The sequence below is a fragment of the Lactuca virosa genome, chromosome 5, assembly GCF_052849685.1.
Source record: "Lactuca virosa cultivar CGN04683 chromosome 5, Lactuca_virosa_CGN04683_v6, whole genome shotgun sequence".
Taxonomy (NCBI): domain Eukaryota; kingdom Viridiplantae; phylum Streptophyta; class Magnoliopsida; order Asterales; family Asteraceae; genus Lactuca; species Lactuca virosa.
In genome coordinates this window covers 13,392,391-13,406,897 of record NC_136430.1, presented here as the reverse complement: position 1 = coordinate 13,406,897, position 14,507 = coordinate 13,392,391, and the positions used below count along the sequence as shown (strand labels likewise).

At 38.8% G+C, this 14,507-nt stretch overlaps 1 pseudogene; it reads right to left on the bottom strand.

Moving 5' to 3' along the window:
- Positions 1 to 4,508: 4,508 nt before the first annotated feature.
- LOC145116254 (fatty acid desaturase 4, chloroplastic pseudogene) lies at positions 4,509 to 5,657 on the bottom strand (annotated as a pseudogene).
- Positions 5,658 to 14,507: the final 8,850 nt, after the last annotated feature.

Sequence of the window (14,507 nt, the reverse complement as noted above, 5' to 3'; positions counted from 1 at the left end):
ATTATCTTCCTATTAACAGAAAATTAGTTATCATTCACACACAAGGTTCTTTAACAAGCTAAAATTAACAAAATCACCAATATTTAATTAATCCTACCATTAATCAAACCATAATATCAATTTTGTATCCCCAAACAGAAGTTTAAGAGTTTTAGCTCATGATTGAGGTAATTAACAGCAATAAAACGAATTCTAATTGTCTAACCATAATTGAGAAACAATAGATTAAGTAGAATGATGAGAATGTGCCTCAAATATTCTTCGGAATTGGATTCTAGGTTGTATCTTCGTTCTATAGGGTTCTTCTGGCTCTTCAATCGCAGCTTGCTTCTCCCCAAAGGTTCCAGTCGTCCTTCAATCGGATTAAGACCCGCTATTTATAATTATCACAAAACAGGGGCTACTCGGCGAGTAGGTCGTGGACTCGCCGAGTACTAGTGTGAAATCCATGTTCGGTAAGGAATCTTGACTTTTCTTTCGGGAACATTCTAATGAACTCGCCGAGTACATGCGTGGACTCGCCGAGTAGGTGTGTAGTTTTCCCTTTTTCTTCATTCTTTGGTCTCTAATTGCTTCTCCTTTTTTTCCTTTCTGCTTCCAAGCATGTCTTTTGGACTGAAAACACAATATAAGCATTATTAAGTACCTTTTGTCCATATGATGCATATAATTAGCCAAAAATGAATACAAATATATGTTAAACATATGATTAATTATGCACATATCAGATCCCAAATCCCAAGTACTCTACTCTCACTATGCATAGGCTACTCTCTAGCAGACCTCTCATAAGCTCCTCGCTGCTATCTACTCACTCTCAAGCATCTCCCAGCAGCAAAACCCCTAGGCTAAGGCATCACGAATCAGGCCACTCTAGTCCTAATATGAATACCTAGCCTACTCTAGCATGCATAACATATCATATCATATCTTATAACACATAATATAAGGGTATTTGGGAAATCATCGTTCGGGCGCTGGCTGATCGTACACACTACTCTGCTCTGCTCTTTTCAAAACCTTTTATTCCTTTAGAAAAATTTTGTTTTATTTCGAAAAGTTTCTCAAATCCTCAGTTTGAGTTCAAATGCGCCTGAAGGTGCATCCGAATCCCTCAAACCAAGGCTCTAATACCAACTTGTAACATCTCAAATTCCAAATAAATTTTTCACTTGTAAAAATATAATTTCATTCATAAATATTATCAATCTCCATGTATCACATATCAAATCCATAAAATTTATCCCAATATCACAATACATGAAAACTCCACAAGTGTGTATTGATCATGCCGACGCCTTCTCGCGATCCTCACCGGTACCTGAAACACATAACACAAAACACTATAAGCATAAATGCTTAGTGAGTTCCCCAAAATACCACATATAACACATACTAGCCACTCGAGGCTATAACTCTGTGGGCCCCCTGGCCCTAACTCTGTGGACCCTCTGGTCCTAACTCTGTGGACCTTCCGGTCCTCACTCTGTAAACTCTGGAATACACACAGCACAATCACATAGAAATAATGTAGTGCAACGCATCACATACATAGCACACAAGATACTCTGTCACATAACTCTACTTACCACTCAAGGTAAAGTATAGTAAGAAGACTCACCTCGGATAGCTCGGTAAACCTCGAACTCGGAAATACTGATCTAGCCTTCGCCTAATCACATAAAATAATTATTCTAATTAATATGATTTTCAAAGACTAGGCTAATCCCTCTCTAGGTTCTCTAAGAAGGGTAAAAGACCATTCTACCCCTCCAATGGCTCACAAGTCCAAACATTGACTCAACCCTAAAAGTCAACGAAGTCAACTCTAGTCAACGGTCAAACTTTGACCAGACTCGTCGAGTGCATCCGGGCGACTCGGCGAGTCCACGCGGGTCCTTTTAATCCTTCTAAGCCTCGCTTGGCACTTCGAGTCCCTCCTCCACTCGTCGGGTTTCTCTGCAACGAATCGCAGGGCAACCCCGACTCGACTTGTCGAGTCCGCTTATGAACTCGGCGAGTTGCTCCCATGACAACACTCAAATGACCTTCTGAGGTCAGATCTACCTCTCAAAACTATAGATCTGACTTCCCCACGACCAATAACCGCGTAAAGGTCGAATCTTGACTCACATGCAACGCTCCCAAGGCTTCTTTTGGTGAAATAACTACTAAAATGGCCACCTAGGCTCATAACCTCAAAGGAATGGCATAAAGCAGAGTGATAGGGGCTCTCTGGACCTCTTAAGGTCCAGATCTAAGAATCATTTCACCTTGGGACCTCACACACTCCAGATTCAAGCTAAATAATGCATAAAGAAACCCTAGATTCAACTAAATCATCATAATTACGAGAATAAGCACAAATTGATACCTCCAACAGCTTCCTCTGATCAAATGGAAGTAGATCCAAGCTCCCCAACCCGCCTAGCTTGTCCTTCCTCCTTCCTTCTTGCTAAAACACACAAGAAATGGTGAACAATGGCCTCCTTTCTCACTCACAAGACTCACAGATGCTCTGGTACTCTCAAAGACGAAGGTAGCCGCAAATAAGGGCAATAAGGTCCTTTAAATAGGGTGCAGGCCTGGGGATTTAGGGTTTCAGCCCACAGCGCGGACTCGTCGAGTCCATTCATTAATCCAGTCAGCAATCGCAATCCTACTCGACGAGTCTAAGCGTCAACTCGTCGAGTCCCTCTCTTTAACTCAAAATAAATGATCAAAACATAATACCTGGAAATCCGGATGTTACACTGAATTTGTAGCCTTAGATAAAGCTGTTGAAGAAGCTGAATGGCTTCAAGGATTTTTACAAGGTATTCCTTGGGTGACGAAACCTGTCTCTGCAATTTGTCTTCATTGTGATAATATAGCGGCTATTACAAGAGCCAAGAATCAAATATATAATGGCAAATGAAGACATATCAGACGGCGTCATAAATCCATTCGTGACTTGCTAAAAGATGGAGTTATTTCCATTGATTATGTAAAGTCAAAGGAAAATATTGCTGATCCTTTGACAAAGGGCCTAAATCGAGAGCAAGTTTTGTTTACATCGAGGGGAATGGGCTTAAAGCCAACACAATGAGTTATCACTTGGCGGCAACCTAACCTAGGAACATTGGAGATCCCATGGTCTAGGTTCAATAGGCAAACTAGTTGAGGAAAACTCAAGTCAGTACACACAGGTATATAAGCTTGTTCCTATGATGATTTATGTGTGTTTCAATAGATGTTTTTAGGGCTGATTTTATTCTTAATGATGTTGATAGCTTACTAGTGGAAGCTTGTGGAATTTTCCAGATTAGCATCACCTATATGAGATTGATGTGCGGTCGCATCTATGAAGATAATTCTGGCTACATCTTCTAAAGATCTCATGAAGTAGGATTTGTTCAAGACCGAAATGAACACAACCGTAAGAATTGAAATATGTTTAGATATGATATGTGTGATATGTATTGTTTAGATTACTATTTCATGTGGTAGTTCAAGACTTTAGTCACTATCCACTAAGTAATTCCGATATGTACTCACTATGAAAAGTTCAAGTTCAAAGGACACTTTTTCTTATGCATCTTATATCTTGTTTTATGGAATTATATTGCTTATTTTTTATTCAAATGTGGGGGATTGTCTTCCGTTTGAATCAAAAATGTGGGGGATTGTTGGTGTTTATATAATTTTGTCAAGTTTTTTATCCCACATAGGAAGGAACATCAAACTTTGGGATGTTTAAAATGTTTGCTCTCTTAGTTCTACTACAATGTACTAAGAGCTTAAGATGGACTAGTGTGAGGTTGTGGGCTTTGAATTACTAGTGGATTACTAGTAATTTAATTATATATTAAATGGTCAAAAGATGGCCTTGGGCCTTGGGGGGTCTTATGAGATAAATCCGAAATTATTTTTATTTATTATTATTTTTTTAATTTCGGTTTTATTAGGATAAGATTAGTTTTGAGAAGTTATCAAAACTGAATTTTGACACTTTAATGTCGATCCTATTTAAAGGAGTCAAATCTAATTTGCCGGGACTCTTGGATGAACGACAAAAAACAAACTTTTCCCTCTCTAAATAATTCCATGGACGCATAAGAACTTGATTGAAGATAGTTGTATCCTCTATTCAGACGTCCATATACTATTGCACTAATAGGGACGAATTTCTGTTTTAGGACATTGCTTTGCAAGCCTCTATCTTGTATTCAATCTGTAATGTTCATCTGTAAGTTTCTTGTTTATGTTTATTGATAGTGTCTCAATTTGATTTCTGTAATATATATATTCATATTTATACTGTTGGTTTACACAAGTTCTAACACTGATCATGTGTCATATACATTAAAAAACGGTTAAACAGGTCCATAATTCATCTTAAAGTATATAAACTGATTCCAGTATCCTGGATTGTTTCATTTAGAAAAAAATAGATTTGTAATTTAATAATCATATGACATCATAAACTATTAACGAAATTCTTAAAATGAGTAACCATAGAAGCATCATCCGATCAACCCGACTCATTTGATTCACCTTTGAAATTACCCATTTTAACCGGAACACATGTTGACTATATCTGTCGTGCAAACTTTATTTTTAAACAATTGATCCTAGTAATAAAAAATCAATGCAACTAGCAATGTTATATACTTCTATTTTTGAATTATTATGAATCTTGGTAAACGGATAACAAATTTTATGGCAGAGAAGTCGTAGAAAAAGTCTCTGCCTCCTCCGTCCAATCAGAGTTCGGTTCACTCCATGACCGTGGCCGGAGACCAAGCTTGAAGAACACCACCATTTCCAGCGCCTCAAACACCTTATGCTCATCCAAAATCTTGTTCCAAACCCCACTCACAATGCAGTAATTGTTGTTATAAGGTGGCCGGTGGTGGGCGGCGTGTTGTGATCGGGATACCAACACTCCCGCATCTTGCAGCACCACCACTACTGGCGGCAGCTTGCTTTTAGTTCCATGAGCCCAAGAATGGAACAACTGGCTAAACATGATGCATCCACTAGCCATCCCCACAAACCCCATCACCACCGGTTGATCATGACCGATCAAATCAATCGGTAGCACTGTATACGTTATAACACGCGCTAACGCATGTAAGTTATTCGCAAACTCACGTTTGGTAATTGTCCAGGGCCATTTATGGTGGCCTTGAAACGCGTCAATTTGCGAACCAAACATTGGAGTTGAGGCATCTCCATAATTATCAATGCCCCAATGGTATACACCGGATCCAAGGTCTGCAAACAAGTATCCGATGAATCCAGACAAGATGGGTTCGAGCCATATGTGTGAGTCGATTGATCCGATGATGGAATTGGCTAGAGAAATGAGTACTGTTGTGCAACCGGTGGCCACCCATGCACGGTGAGCCCAAGTCGATTTGAGGCTTGGGTCATCGATTTTGGGTGGAGTAACTGTAACGAGTGGTGTTGTGTTGATGACAAGTGGTTCGAGTTTCGGCCTAGTCTTTATTCGAGTTGTTGAAGTGCAATAGACACGGTGGTTGTGATGGTGGTGGTGTTGGCGGCCTAAGGCAGCAGCATGGTGGATGATGTGGTGGTGCTGAGGTAAGATGGACATATCGTGGTTTGAGTTGGGGGTGGCTAGGTGGGTGGGGGGAAGGGTATATGTAGATTGCAGTGGAAGAGTGGCTACTGTTGGGTCTACGTGGGTTTATGAGTGTCGCTAAAGAGTTGAGTAAATGTGTTGAGGATGTGTGGTACAGAACACATGTTCATGGTTTATCACATATTTATTTTATGGACAAGAAAATAGGCGACACAAAAGGGTCGCAAAGAAATTCGTATAGGATTGTTCTAACCAACGTCGATTTCACTCAACTTGTATGTAAAATGAGTTGATTTTATTAGTATTTTTTATATCTAAAATAGTTAAATTGAAAATTGTAGCTAACAAATAATGGGTAAAGACTGGGTGAGTCAACTCTCTTAAAATATAACTGGGATGCCTATAATTACCTAAGGCCGGTGGGTATGGAGCAGGAAATGAGTGAGGGAAAGATTCCCGCACCCCGGAACACCATATCGGGGCTACGGGAAAGAGGTGCGGGAAAAAGGTGAGGGGAGACTATCCCTCACTCTCACTTATCATGTGATTGGTCAGTTTTTTTTTAGTTTATATATATATATATATATATATATATATATATATATATATATATTAAAAAATTATAGAAAATATATTAAAATTTATGGTTTTTAATTGCCTACAAAACGAGTATAATATTTGTATACAATATTTTTCGAAAAATTAAAGATAATGAAATGTAGTGACAGGTGACAATTTCCTGTCTTTTTGTAAGTGAAATGAGAGTGAGAGAAAAATTGACGTGACACTAAAAAATTAAAAGATTTTTCTTGACCATACCCTATGGTCTAATTGGTGTGAGCGGGATCCAAGCTGGCACCTCGTGCCTCCATCGGAACACTACGCTAGCCATTGTGGTGTCATTGATTCGTGGGGCGTGTTAGGCAACAAGCGTTTGGGAACATTTGAGAGCTTCTAGCGTTTAACAAAACGCTCCGTTTTGAACTGAAAACATTGTTTTGCACTACAAGTTTCTAACGTTTAGTTTAAACAAAATGCTCTAAATCTAAATGTTACTTCGCATAGCGTTTAACAAAATGCTACCCGTTATAAGGTACCCGTTACCGACTAGTTTTGCTGAATATGCTCTTGGACTTGTAGCTTTAGGCGTAATTTTTTTGAGCGGTTAAACACATTTTCATGCAACCAACTTTTGACCAAATTTTCTATTTGATGTCATTTAAACCGTTTTTTATTTAACTATTTTTTTTATATATTACCTACGATCTTTAACCTATTTAATTAAATAGAAAAGACATGAAGACGAAGAAAAAAAAAGCTCATGTCCACATTTACTATTGGGTAAAAGTGTTTGTAGATGTTTATAGTATATAAATGAGAAGGTGCAAAGTAATACAGTATGTAGATTCACGCTTGCACATCGATCGATAGCAAAATCTTTCAGGTTTGATTGATATTATCAAAGTCGAAAGATTTAATTCAAAGTCTTTTTTTCTATTTTTAGTAAATTAAATTTTGAAGGAATAATTTACAAACATAAAAAAGTAAAATTAATATATATATATATATATATATATATATATATATATATATATATATTAGCCATTTTGATATTTTTGTTCCTTACAATTAAAATTTTTACATTTTTAAAAACCTTTTAATATTCAAAGTTTGGCCACAAAAATTTATGGAATTGACAACTTTGGTCCCTTTTCTAAAAACTTACTAATTCCAACCCCTTTAATTCTTTAGCCATTTTGACACTTTTGGTCCTTACAGTCAAAACTTTTACATTTTTCATAAAAAACACAAAGTTTGCCCGCGGCAAAGCCCGAATTTTTCCGCTAAAAGAGTCAACAAGGAGTTAGGAATAGTGAAATTCACGTTTATTTTATTGTTTTCATCATTGCACTTTCTGTGTCTGTCATTTTCTTCTTTTGGTATTTTTTTTATTCTATATTGGTCCTCATATTTAACTTTTTTGTTTTTTTTCCTGGACAAAACTGCAAATTTGGTCCCTGTGATATTCAAAAAACTTTAGATAGGGTCCAAAAAGTTTTCAACTTGCATGAACCGTCCAAAATCAAGAATTTACTGTAATTTTTGTCCAAAAAAACTTGAAAAGACGGTTTTGCCATTTTATTTTCTTTTTTGTATTTTTTATAATCATTCTAATACTTTTTTACTTAAAAAAAAGAATTATCCCCCACCCCCACCGTTCTCTCTCTCTCTCTCTCTCTCTCTCTCTCTCTCTCTCTCACTCACTCTTCGCCCTCTTCCTCACCTCACCTCACTTCACCTGCAATTTAAACTACATACACACATTGTTTACGAAACATTGAAGCTTCCATGTCACCATGAATCATCAGAATACAATTAGAATAAAAAATATTGACACCTCCTTGGTTCACCTGCATATGAGTTTCATAAACACCACCTGTCGTCTTGATTTGAGATAAGTGACACGAACAAGTAGGCTTTGGGGGCATCAGGCTTGTTCATACCTACTGCTTATCATCAATCGTGGTGGTGAAAATGAAATCTACATTTTATTAATATTCTCTTCATTCACCTGTCTCTTCTTCCTAGGAACATCATCTTCAGAACCAGAAAAGTAGTTAGGAGGATGTCGTACATGAGCAATCAACCAAGAAGAAGAGAAGAGAGATTCAGGAAAGGATAATATTACCTTCCACATTTAGTAATGACGGACACGACATCGAATGTGAGGAATTAAGGTCCAATTGAGGGTTTCCAAGCCCTAATCACACCTTAAGCATCATCGGAACAATTCCGTCATCACAATCAGAGCTTCTAGTCGCCCTCCCTTCTCTCTCTCACACATACTACCGTATACCTGAACACACTCATGAAGTAGTCATCGACGATCATATGCTATGGGTTTCTTCTCTCGCCTCGTTCTAAAGAAGAACCGTCTCTGGATACAGAGCCTTCTTCACCCCTGCTGATGTAATAATTGTTCATGGGTTGCTGTAATAATCACTTCATCTTCTTCAACACATTCATACACATACAACACAATAAACACACACACACACACACAATGATGTAAAACCCAGAAATTGATGATGAAAACCTCACACCCCTGCAAATCTCGATCCAAATGCAGATTCAAATTGAAAGAAAAGCTTGTAGATATGGGTTTCTGAAAAATGGCGGGGGGAAAGAAATAGGAGATGGTGGGATGCTTCATCTTGGGGTAGGCTTCACTTTTGAACTTCTTGTTCTTCAATTTTTTTGCCCACAAACTCTAGTCCGACCCACACCTTTTTCCAGAAATATCACCCTTTTCACATACAACATATCAAAATCGAACACAGACATATAACTGGGTTTGATTTTCTTACTTCTTCCAGATTTTAATAATCATTTCACAACTGGTTCTTGTTTGAAAGCTCATATTAACGAGAATCAGAACAAATTGAGAAAAAGGACGACCAAGAGAAAGAGAGAGGGGGAGAGAGAGAGAGAACGGTGGGGAAATGCCCGAGTTTAATTCTTTAGCCATTTTGACACCTTGGTCCCTTTTCTAAAAACCTTGGTCCCTTTTCTAAAAAGTTGCTAATTCCAACCCATTTAATTCTTTAGCCATTTTGACACCTTTGGTCCTTACAGTCAAAACTTTTACATTTTTTCATAAAAATCACAAAAAATGGCCTGGGGAAATGCCCGAGTTTTTTCGCTAAAAGAGTTAACAACGAGTTAGGAATAGTGAAACTCACATTTTTTCACCGTTTTCATCCTTGCACTTTCTGTGTCTGTAATTTAGCACGGGCAACTGCCTACACTGTCTCATTGTAGGTCCATCCTGACAGGTAGTCCACTGCTCTCCCATCATCTCATGCCGCCTTTTTCCTATTTTTCCATATATATTGTGTTTTAGGACTTATCCACATATTTGAAATAAGGATATAACATGGTTTAAAAGATGTTATAAAAGATGGAGTAGATGAGTGATGTGGCTCTAATGTATATATAATGGTGAAAGATGAAAGATGAATATCCACAACTCACACCCAAACATCTCTTTTATCTATAGATAATGACTGACTCCGTATATGATGGTTTGAGCCATATCATCTTATTACCGCAAAAAATCATTGTTTGGTTGAAACCAAATTAAACTTGCTTAAATTAATTCGGAGTACTATTCTTGGGAATTTATTGCCATATAAGTCGATATAAACTTTCATAATTTCTCTCCTAATAGGCTAATAGGAATCAAATCCTTCAACTTTCATAAGCTTTTAGAAGACTCGACACTATATCTTAAAAAGGGAATTTACATATATCGAAATCCACTAAACTCTTTAGGGGATTTCACGTAAGTGTTCATCAGAGGTTGTATATAACTTTTCCACCCTCAAACACAAAAAAACACAACAATATGAACCTCTATTACCCTCTTGGAAGCTCAATGATACCTATTTCTAATTAAAATAGGACTTTGTATCAATATATCAACTCTCTTAGTGTATAACACTAGCCATGGACACAATATGATAGACCCAAAATAACAATACACCATTATTTATAGTTTGGTCCACTTATGATGCCACATTAGTCGGTTGTGTACCGACCATAACTTGAACATCGTGACTTTTTTTAGTTTATTCAAATCTCCATAAAAGAGGAGTCAATACAAATATCATGTTTTATGTTTGTCCCAATCATGCATCGATTCCCCCCTGCAACATTCATACTATTATTTGTAGTTTTGGGGCTTCATCACCTAATTCAGACCTAATCTTGAGTTTTGGACTGCGATTCAGACGCACAACACCAATTTTGCGCGTAAAAATGTTTTTAATCTTGAGTTTTAGGGCTACGATTCAATTCAGAGAGAGAAAGAATGGATAATCTTAGGTGCATTGGGTGCACATATAACGCCCGGTTCCTAGTATGTATTTTAAATCAATTTATTCATTTTTCTACAGGAACTCGACGAGTTGGAGGCCCCAAACTCGTCGAGTAGGAATGAAATTTGAACGCGGAACTTAAAGTCTACTCGACGAGTTGAGAGACTCAACTCGACGAGTAGGCTGCCTGAATGAAACCCTAATTTTCAGGGTTTAGCCCCTATTTAAACACCTTAACCTCCAAAGGTTGGCCTCATTTACAGCCTCCATCATCCCAAACCCTAGCCACGAAACCCTAATCCATTTTTGAGTGTTTTGAGCCATTTTTGTGCATTCCTTGTGAAATTGAAGAAGAGGATTCTTGAATAAGTAGTAAGGACGTGAAGGAGAAGAGTAGATCTAGAAGTTGAGTGATGAAGCGGTTGATGGATCTCCGCCAGACTTCGGGCGAAGTTGCCTCGGCAAGTGAGGTGCAACAGTTGGCACAAGAGTTGTTGGATCTCCGCCAGAATACTGAGACTGTGGCAGAGATCACTGTCAACTCTCGGGAGAGAGCTTATTTGGTACCACAGTATGCACCATATGAGAGAATGAAGAAGGTGAGGTATCATGATATACTGCGGAATGATATCAGAGAGTTCTTGAGTATCTCGGGGGTGTGAGACCCTGAATGATATGATTTCTAGAGCGGGAGACTGATTTGGAGCACATTAGGAAGAGGAGACCAGATCAGGTGCATATATTGGAGGGTCTTGGGAAGAGATCCAAGATTTCGGATCAGCGTTTGAGAGACCAGTAGGACCGGATTCAGTACAGCACTTGCGGGAAACTGCGTGATGGAGTTTTGCATTCCAAGGGCTTGGGTAAGTGTATACTTGGGTTGTTTCCCTGCTGTGTTAGGGTTATACCTTCAAGTGATTTCATATGTCATTTGCATGCCAAGAATTATTAGTGGGTAGCGAAAGGTCATTTCCTTAATTGCGGGTTGGGAGTGTGCAGTGTCATCTTGGTTTACGGTCGAGATCGGTTCAGGGGCATTATGCAGAAGGTCTGTGGTCAGGGTTCAGCAGGGTGGTTATCCACCTCGACAGGTTTCGGTGGGTTCAGTCATTGTGCTCAGATTGACTCATGGGGTCGCCAAGGGAAGTGGTCTATTACTGAAGTTTTGCTTTGAGCATCGGTTAATTGGACTCCAAGATTTGAGTACAGTATTATTTCACGGAATTTGGAGTTATCAATATTGTTGGGATTTCTTCAATTTTCATGTATTGTGAAGACTTAATCGAATCTAAGTGGGGGAGAATCGTCTAGGGATTCAAAAGCAAGAGCAGTTTTAAAACTGGGATAAGTTTTGTATCCTTGTCAGGAAGGAAGACAGTCCGAGTGGCTGTATGGATTGGGGATAGTGTGAGTTGGGAGTTCGAAAAACTTGCCAATGATGAGATCGCCTTCTCGGAATGTTTGATAGTAGGCCTTAGGGAACCAGGTTGAGGATTCCAGTCAGGACATGAGTTCAGTTGGGATGTTAGATCATGTGTGTGCTTGACGTCGGATGTGTTCGGATTGGTAATCAGCGATTGAGATAGTGTGGGAAGTACTGTAAGACTACGGGATAGTCGTACCATTCACTAGTGGCCAAATAGTATGGAAAGTGATGTAAGACTGCGAGATAGCCGTAGCATTTACTAGCAGCCAGATAGTGTGAGAAAGTGTTGTAAGTCTGCGGGTGTAGTCGTAGCATTCACAAGGTTGACATATAGTGTTAGAGTGTTGTAAGTCTGCGGGTGTAGCCGTAGCATTCACAAGGTTGGCAGATAGTGTTAGACTATTGTAATTTTGTGGGTGTAGCCGTAGCATTCAAAAGGTTGGCAGATTGTGCTAGAGTGTTGTGAGATTCCCGGTGTAGTCGTAGCATTCACTATTTCTGTAGATAGCATGAGCGTGTTGTTAGATCATGGAAGGAACAGTAGTACCCACCAGTTCGGGTGCAGTAGTGAGGGCGTGGCAAAACCACAGATTGGTCTACAGATTTCCCCAGATGAATTAGACTTGGTTGAGCCAGTGATACGACCGTAGGAATGCCACTGCAGTCATGGGATCAAGGAAGCGATGGACTGTTTAAGGTCGTTTAAGATATAAGGCTACCCTTAGTCATGTAGCAATCACTTTAGCATTGGATTTGGTGACGTCAAGATTAGACGTATGGACCCGATCGGTTGTATCAGTAGGTCGTTAGAGTCATAGCGGCAAGATAACTAAGGGAAACTATTGACAGACAAGGATTTCGTTCGGAAATCGTGTGGGGAGATTGCGTGGGAGTATTTTGGCTCCGCAACCGGGCTGAAACCCGGTGTTTGAGACTAAGGAGGTCTCGGTGGCTTTTGGAAAGCAGCCATGTGGCAGCATGTTGTTTCGGGCAGTTTCAATGTTTCAGATAGTTTCAGTGTTTCAGGCAGTATTAATGATTTAGGATTTCAGGTATGGATGGGAAACTGATTGCTTGGGTAATGCTAAGTCACTCACAGCGGGATTGAATAATCTCAGAGTAATTGATTTGACCCTGTTACGCAGCTCTCGTATGGGTCTAATGGTTGCACGGATGAGTCTTCTACTCGAAGGATTATCTGAGCCTTCTGTCAAGTATAAGTACTCTACAGTTGATTATGGTCAGTGATTTTGTTTCTAATGGTAGTATCGAGATAATCTAGTCTGGAAGTGTGCAATTGGTCGGTCATTCGAGGAAGATTAAGCTTTGTAAAGCTCAGCATGGGTGGTCTGTCGGGGAGTCAGACCATCTCGAGACTTCAGATTTCAGCTTGTGTAAGCGTGATTATGTTATAAGGAATTCATTCATCTGCAAGATAGAGAGCCCTGTGAGGGTCGATTTTGGTTGCTTTGGGAAGGCTGTAGTATACTCAAGGTTGTAGCCTTGCTGCTCAAGTTGTTGGCTTGCTGGGATTGGTAAGGAATGATTTCGAGGACGAAATCTAATTTAAGCGGTGGAGAATTGTAACAATCCGTTTTAAAAATGAATAAATAATAAATAAATAATGAACCCTAGAACCCGAGACGTATTTTTAAGTATTGTATTTTAGCCCTAAGTCGTACTAATTAACGGGGTGTGCACATTGGGGTGTTCAAAGCTACATTTTTATTATTTGAGGGTTAAATGGTAACTGTTGGACTTGAATTGTAATGAATTATTAAAGATGGGGGCTGTTTGGTAAGTTTTGGAGTTAATTTTAAAAGCTTATGGTGGAGGAGGACCAAACTTGAAAAAATGAGTTTTGCTTGAATGTGGAACATGATTAAACCCGATAACCTTTTCCCCCTCGTTTTCTTGAGGAAACCCTAAACCTAGACGCCTTATCAACAACTGCCACCTTAGAAGCCTATACTGAAGGGTTTTAAGCATTCTAACACTCCTAAGGTGTGCATGCAACCCTACAAACCTTGGATCTATGTTTTCTCTATTATACATGCAAACTTTCATTTTTCCAAGGTTTCATCCTAACTAGCATATCATGAAGTATATGTAATACAAAATCTAGTAGAATGACATACCTTTTCTTGTAGCTTGATTCCTTGTTCCTTTTACAGCCTAGCACCCCAAGTGTGACGCCTCAAATGCTTCACACAACACCACCAACAACTTGGAAGAACTTTAGAGAAGTGTGTATGCTCTAAAATCGGCTAGCCCTCTTTCTCTCTTTCTATGTACCGATTTCATGAGCCTAAGGGGTCCTTATATAGTGAGGCTCAATTAGGGTTACACCATGTAAACCCTAATGTGCATGACTTTCCACATCCCTCATGCTCCATGGGTTTTAACCTCCATGGAGTATCCATGGGTCACCACATGGTTTAGCCCAACATGAAGAACTTATGGATCACTAGCCCACTTTATAAGAATGAATGATTTACACAATCAATCCCCACATATTTAATTAGTCTCTTTTGATCACAAAATTAATTCAAAATTAATTCTTGATCAATACTAATTAAATAATATGATTTCATATTAATATATTAGAACT